Source organism: Glycine max, chromosome 16, assembly GCF_000004515.6.
Source record: "Glycine max cultivar Williams 82 chromosome 16, Glycine_max_v4.0, whole genome shotgun sequence".
NCBI lineage: Eukaryota > Viridiplantae > Streptophyta > Magnoliopsida > Fabales > Fabaceae > Glycine > Glycine max.
The window spans coordinates 32,859,081-32,866,746 of NC_038252.2; the positions used below are offsets into that span (position 1 = coordinate 32,859,081).

Consider the following 7,666-nt stretch of genomic DNA (forward strand, 5'->3'; position numbering starts at 1 on the left):
TAGCTAGAAGCACTATTCTAGAACAAGCTTGCAAAAAGGACTCAAGTTATCTTTGGTAAGGGAAGCTTTAGAGCTCAAGTCTAGCTTGGAGACTTTTGATTTTGAAGCTTTGTATTTTGTATCTTGGCTAAAGAATATATGTTGGAAAAAGTCTTCTTGAAGAGCTCTTAAAGTGTTGATTTTGATGAAAGTTCGTTCAAACATAAATTGTTGATCTTGAATATTTTTTCTATTTATTTGCACAAAAAACGTTATGTTTATTATGTTCCACTATAATTTATTGTTTTGAGGACGGGAAAAGGATCGGAGTTGGTTAAGCTTGATCTTGAGAATATATGTCTTTTGTATTTAAAGTCTTTCTGATGGTGATTCTAGATGACATGTTTTATGGGTGGAGTAGTAGCGTAAGTATCTAGAGTATGTGAGTTGTAATGATCTCTAAAAATACTCGTGGAAGTAATGACTTTTACTTGAAAAAAAGACTATTATGTGAAAGAGACTTATACTTAGATTATTGAAATACAAGTGTGGAGTAAAGTTTTACTTTAAATAAAAATAAAAAAGTTAAATACAAGTGAAAAAATACTCATAAATTTAACTTTAAAATTTTAAATTAAGATGTAATGTAATATTCACTTATATGGTTACTCATAATTCATGAATATAACTCTCCTCGGTTACATAGTCGTTAAATGCTAAAACATCTATTTGATTGGGATGACAGACTTGCCAAACTCTCTTTTGTTAGGGTTTTGATTGATGTATGGCGATTGGGCTTGGTGTAAAATTATTATCAACAATGCTATTTGGTACCAAATCAAGTAGCACGAAACGTACGAAACTTTCAATTTCTGTTGTGTAATTAATTTTTTTTAAATAACAAATTTGCTGTGAAAAAAATAAATAAAAAATTCCTGATGCTATGTGAAATTCCCGCTAATCGTGATGCTCTCTCACCAAAACTTAAAGAAAACAATATTATCTCTCAGAACAAATGTCTACTACTTTTCATTTGGCGGATTTGTCATTTGCTGTATCTTCCTAAAATCATTCGGCAATTCCATTCTAACATTTTTAAAAGATCCCTTCAGTTGCTGAATCAAAAAATTTATTCAATAAGAAAATCCCTTTTAAAATAAGCAAAAAATCTTGCGTTTCAAACCCAAGAAAAAAAAAATACATATACAAGAGACTGAAATCAATGGAGACCATCAAGGGAGGAGAAGGACATGAAGACTTGAAAAGTGGAATTCTAATAACTGCTGAAAGAAAAAGAAGCATTTCCGATCTTTATTCCTATAACAAGTGAAGCCACGTGATAGGAAAAAGAAATATTTGCAGTAAAAAAACACAAAACAAGAAGGAAAAAAAATCATTAATTTATGGAAGGGAACCCTCTGATAGGAAAAAGAAGGCACATCGTTTATAATCTATACGAAATTTCCTTCGTACCAATAAGATGCATTTCCGAATTATTATTCATATTGGAAAAAAAAAAAATTCAAGCCTCTAAGCAGGATAAAATTTTACAAATAGATTTTATAAGATTGAGGAAGAGTCAAACTCAATTTAAGAGTTGAAGACTATTCAAATTAGTAGCAATGTAGGGAAATAATTGTGTTATGTATTCAATTTGCAAATTTGGATTATATATTGTTACCTTAACTACTGATAAAAAAAAATGGTTACCTACTCTATTTTTCGTTTCAGCTATATTTCTAAAATTTAATTTTGTCATATTCAGGTTAATTAAAGAAAAAGTATGGAGACCAGTCTCTAGTCTAATTTGTGACCCAGTAGGCCAGTACTATCATGGAAGCGGGCTAAAAGAATAATAGGGCTATTAATTTACGTTGTTATTTGGTTGTTCTAAATGTTAGTATAATCCTATCAATTTCTACAATACAAACTCATGGTATACCTTTAAATTTTTGTCTTCAGACTTCAATATTATTACTTCGGCTAGTTCTTATAACATACCAATTGGTTACTTAATCTTATAAAATATTCTACGAGGTTTAATTACTTATTTTGTTTTATAATTGCAACAAATTTTTCTTTTAATCCCTACAGATTAAAACACCTTAGTTTAAAGAATGGCAACAACATATAAAGATCAAAATAGAATGTTTTGCTGTATAAAAAACTAAAATGATAATCATTGCAACTAGAAAAATCAAATGAGGATTAATTAAACCTCTCTACAGTACAAAGTCAGGGTATCATTAGAAGTCGTTACTTAATCTTATAAATGAAATTCTTATTTTCTGTGAACGTACCTAATTTCCTATCCACTCTAATTACACGATAATGTTCACGAATTGAGTTTAGTAATATATATGGAAAAGGGCTTTAGCTCTAGCATTGAAATGGTAACGACATCTAGTTCAGGGAAATAATGATTATTGACATATATAGATGCGATGTATAGTATGCAACTATGCCAGATTTTTGGAGAGAGTCATTCAAAGAAAGATTCCATGGATCTGGCCAAAACAAATTATGCATGTGCTTGTTTTGCTCCTTTAGTGGGCACCTTCTGCCAGAAAGAAAAGTTTAATTTACAACCAACCAAGAGAAAAGCACTACAGACGAAGGAAAATAAGTTTTGATCGATCAGATATTTGAGTTTTTTGCATGGTTCTAGAATTGAACCAAAACTTTTGCTTTCTATAACATACTGTATGTATTTTAATTGAATTTTTTATATGCAAAAAAAAAAGTTATTAAGTGCACTAGTGGTGTTTTAACCATGTACAAGAAATAGATAATTAGCCACGCAATAAAGTCTGCTTAATGCAAAGCACTGGAATCACGTACCAACCAGAGAGAATACAATAATTTCCACCTCCTTTTTGAGACAAACGAAGTCTATATGACGAGTTTCACCATATTAGCAATAATATGGATAAAATCGAAGATAACCAATTTAAAAACTTTTTTTTTCCTTGAACTGCCACAAAGTCCAAATAACATAGTGCCACATCATATTAATTACTTGTTATATAATTGAATAAAATATATTTTTAATCTCTATAAAATTAGATTTTAATGTTTTCTAAAAATTTTGTTTGTGTTTTGTCTCTCTAATTTTGAAATGTATCATTTTTTATCCTCCAAACTTTATCTAATCACTATTAGAGATTAGTTTTGTAATCAAGAATAATAATTTTTTATGACATATTCTAAGACGGTTTTATGAAACCGCCATAAAATGTACTAGGGGCAACGATAACGACGATGGATTTATATGTAAAAAGGTCGTTGTTTTTGACGCGCGCATTATAAGGGGACCTAGCTTATAATAAAACGGCAGGTGTTGTTGGCGTTTTAAAAGATAGAAACCCTACTCTAGTGCTTATCACCATCATTTGGGGAAAAAGGGAGAGGCACGAAAATGAGCGGAGCGAAGGGGAAGAAGAAAGGAGCGAGCTTGTTATCGATTGCGAGAAGGGAAAGAGACACTTTCCAAAAAATTGCTCAACTACGCAACCCGGCCTACTCCTGCTCACCGCAACCTCACTTTCTCCACACCGAAACCTCTCGCAACCCCTTGCGTTTACTCGCACTCACAACCTCTCTCTTAGGTTCGTCTATCTCACAACTTTGATTTCTCTCGTACCTTTCTCTCCCCTAAAGTTTGACAAGGGTCTTTTCATAGGGTTTGATTTGGGTTGTGTGTGTGGCTGTAGCAAGAGTTAAGTAGTTTTGTGGTTTATACTTTCTCCTTAGTTTTGCATTTTATGTGTTTGCTTTAATGCTCAAGGTGTTGGACTTTCAACTAAGAAATATAACTTTGTGGCATATCCAAACTGAATTATAAAAATCCAAGAATTCTAATTGTTGCATTTAAATTTTCCACATTGTTTGTGATTTGTCTAAATTTTCCATATAGACTACACGGTATAAGATTGAAATAACTCATTGTCCTGAGTATCATACTTTTGAGTTAGAGATGTCAATTTTGGTTCTGAGTTGTATAATGGCAATAGAACATAAAGGAATTGGCTGATTGGAAATTTTCTATTATAATAATATTGGTCTAAATAAAGTATTCACTGTAAACTTTGCTCTCCACTTGAAATTTATAATTCATTTTATTAATCTCTTACAGCAAGTTGCCTTGACAAAATCAATACCACTCATTTTAAGAAGTCATATATCCCCGTGGAATTTTTGGTTGAGAAAAAAAGAAGGTGTGAAGAGAGATGGAAAAGAAGAACATAGTGAAGGAAAATGGAGGCAAAGAGCATTGCTCCTCGACTCTTTTTGTCTCTAACTTGCCCTATTCCTTTTCCAATTCTCAGGTATTCTTTATTCATTATTTTCTCTCTTCTCTTTTTATTGTTTTGTTGGTTAAAAGTGTTTTTATTATTCTAATATTTTTCAAACTTTTTGCAATAAATAGAATCAGTTGGAGGAGACGTTCAGTGACAGAGGTTTTTACTCTTCTCTCCTTTTCTGCAATTGTATTTAATCCAATTTTTTTTAAACCAGTTAGTTACCAGAGAAATAAAAGGAAATCCTTGACACTGTTATATTTGGTGGTCTCATAAATTCTGATATGGCTGAAGAAGTGCACGGCAAAGCTAGAGAGATTGACACTATGTGTTCAATTAAGTACCCTCTTTTTTGGAAAGATCTCGAGCAACATGGTAAGTGTGGATTTGATTTTTCAGACCTTGATATATAATGCTAATGAAATAGATTTAAGTTTATTTAATGGTTTGATATGTTAGTTATATTAAAAAAGATAAAAAAGGATCTATTTTTTTTCTTTGTGGAATAATTTTAATAGGTTGTATTTAACTTTCTTGTTAGGTCAGATTTTACTTACTAGTGTTTTGTACTTGGTGTAAAGTCATCTTGTGGTTAGGTATGAAGATGATAATAATGTATAATTGCTCTTGTCTTGTACTTGTATATGTAGATTTCTTTCATACATTGTTCAAGAGATTTTTGCAAAGCTTAAAAAAAATAATACATTCTAAGACAGTTGTCTTTATGATCTTTTTTAAAATGTTTACACATTCTAAGACGGTTGTTAACAATTGTTATTGTAGTCGCATTTTTTTTTACGATCTGATACGATGATAGTCAATAATCAATGTCATATATAGCAAATAATCGATGTAGAATGTGATTTTTGCAATAGTGAATCTAAACCACATTTTGTCTTGGAAAATCAAAATTTATGTATTTCAAAATTAAAGAGACAATAAATTTAAAAGAGACTAAAACTAGATATTACATATTTTAGAGGAAAAAACATGATTTACCCTAATAATATGTAAAACAAACTAAAAGTCTAACCAAGTATAAATTCACGAGTAGATATTATGTGAAAGAAGCGATATGAGATATAACTTGTAAAATACGCATGAACTATCTCCTTTTCACTTCCACTTGTCCCTCTCATCCATATATAAAGCAGCATTACGTAATAGTTTTCGCAGGTTATTATGCAAAAGATCTTCTCATACAAAAAGAGGATGACAATGCAATCTCTAAATCCATGCTCCCAATTATCACCATCCTTCCAAGACCCCATATAACAACAAGTTTGTTAAAGTAATTTGATATAAAAGACGAAAAAATATCTTTTAAAGGGCATTTCAACTATTTTAATTTTCAGAATATAAAAATTTTAAAACATGAATTTTTCTTTTTATTTTAATTTTCATACATTTTCAATGTAATTTTTTTCACATTTTAAATCAATTAAAAAATATTTTATATAATTTTTAAAATAATTATTACAAAATTTAATAATTTTTTGATAAAAAAACTAATAATCTTATCAAATACGATTATTTATTGTTAGATGACAATATAAAAACATGTATGATACTGTCAATTTGTTTTGATTAAAATGTCTTTTTATGTATCTATTTTAAAAGATAACCCAAACGTTAACAAATGTAATTAATGACTTTATTTATTATTTTTATGTGATTTGACTATTATTTTCCTTTATAAAAAAAAATCTAGTGACTTTCTGTTGTGACGGTATCACTATATTACTAGTGAAAAGTATTTACTGAATTTTTAAATGATTAATTAATCTTTCTTAAAAAAATATAAATCACTAATTTTTTTTTTCACTACTAGGTTGGTAGACACAATTTAATTTAACTCAATTACACTATTATGTGATCTTTAACAACATTTCTTTTGTCTAACACTTAATTAGTAAAAATATTAATAAAAATCTTTGAAAATGTTTAAAAAATATTATCAATTTATGAATAAATATTATTAATATATTTTTATGATATTTTATCAAATATTACATATAACTCATGTTATTAAAACCTAAAAAATATCATAAAAAACTTTAGTAATATGGACTATGCACTATCTAATAAAATGTCAAAAAATATATTAATAATATTTATTCATAATTTGACGATATTTTTTTAATTTTGTCAAAGATTTTTAGCAATATTTTGATTAAGTGTTAGAAAAATTATTATTAAATATCACATTTGTATTAGTGTTAATTAAATTAAAATTGTTGAATTTTTATTTTTCTCCAAAATAAAAAAAGTGAGGCATATCATGATAAATATATAGATATTTCGTTCAAAAGGTTGAATTCTAGCTGCTTTATATATAAAACGTACGGTGTGGCCTTTCTAAGATCCCAGTGGAGAATCCCAGATCTCTGATGAAACATGTAATGCAATATGGCAGAAGCTTTATCGAAAGCTGCATATGAAGCATGAATGATATTGATTGGGCCACTCACTATATATTTGTTCTCCTTCTGTGTTGAAATTAAAATAGAATGGATTGATTTTATGAGAAATGGTTGTCACACTTTTTTTTTACTACATTTGTTTAGTAAGCTCTTTATTATTAAATAAAATTTATTAGTAGAATAAATAACAAGATTTTGTAGATTTATTTTTGTTTAATTAGTTGAAATCATAATTTACAATTTTAATATATTTTAATCAATAAAAAAGTGTATAAAACAGCGTTAGAAAAATATGTTATAAGTCCTTTTCTTAAATCTACTGATTTCTACCAACGTGCAATTGCTGTATGTTTTCCCCTCTCAGTAATAGCTTTTTAAATAATAAAAAACATATAATTGCTTTAGAATAGTTTAACTTTTATAGGTAAACTTAATATGAATTTTTTAAAATTATAATAAAAGGATTTGAAACTAATAAGAGCATGATATATATTGCATATTTCTTTGATAAAAGCACACAGCATCGGTTCTGGTTTGATAGTAAACCGATGCAAAAGTGTGTAACATAGTAACGAATATAGAGGTGATTTCCGTGCATCGTTTGTTTATAAACGATGTAAAAGTGCCACTGCTCAGCCCTAATTTTCCAACAACACTGTATCAGCCGAGGAGATAATAATCACACACATTTCAGTATATTTGATAGATGTGTATGAACAAAAAACAATTTAATGGGGCCCGTATCTAGAAATAGCTAGGCAACACCTTAAAATCAAACTGAAAAATAGAAGGTATTGATAACCAGAATACCGGTTAAGGAACTAAAAAAATATTTATTGTGTAAATCATAAAAAAATATTAGAAAAATTATGAACAATAAACCTATTTTTATTTTTAAGTTTTTTAACTAATATCCTTATGGTACTGATTAATATTTGTCTAAAAAAAAATAAAGTATGAATG

General features: G+C 28.5%; 1 long non-coding RNA gene across 1 annotated transcript; it reads left to right on the plus strand.

Annotated features, from left to right (window-relative positions):
* The first annotated feature begins 3,363 nt into the window (after positions 1-3,363).
* Positions 3,364-5,005, plus strand: LOC112999822 (uncharacterized). The gene is made up of 3 exons (XR_003265039.2): positions 3,364-3,587; positions 4,115-4,307; positions 4,409-5,005. It is a non-coding gene; the product is annotated as an uncharacterized lncRNA (long non-coding RNA).
* Positions 5,006-7,666: the final 2,661 nt, after the last annotated feature.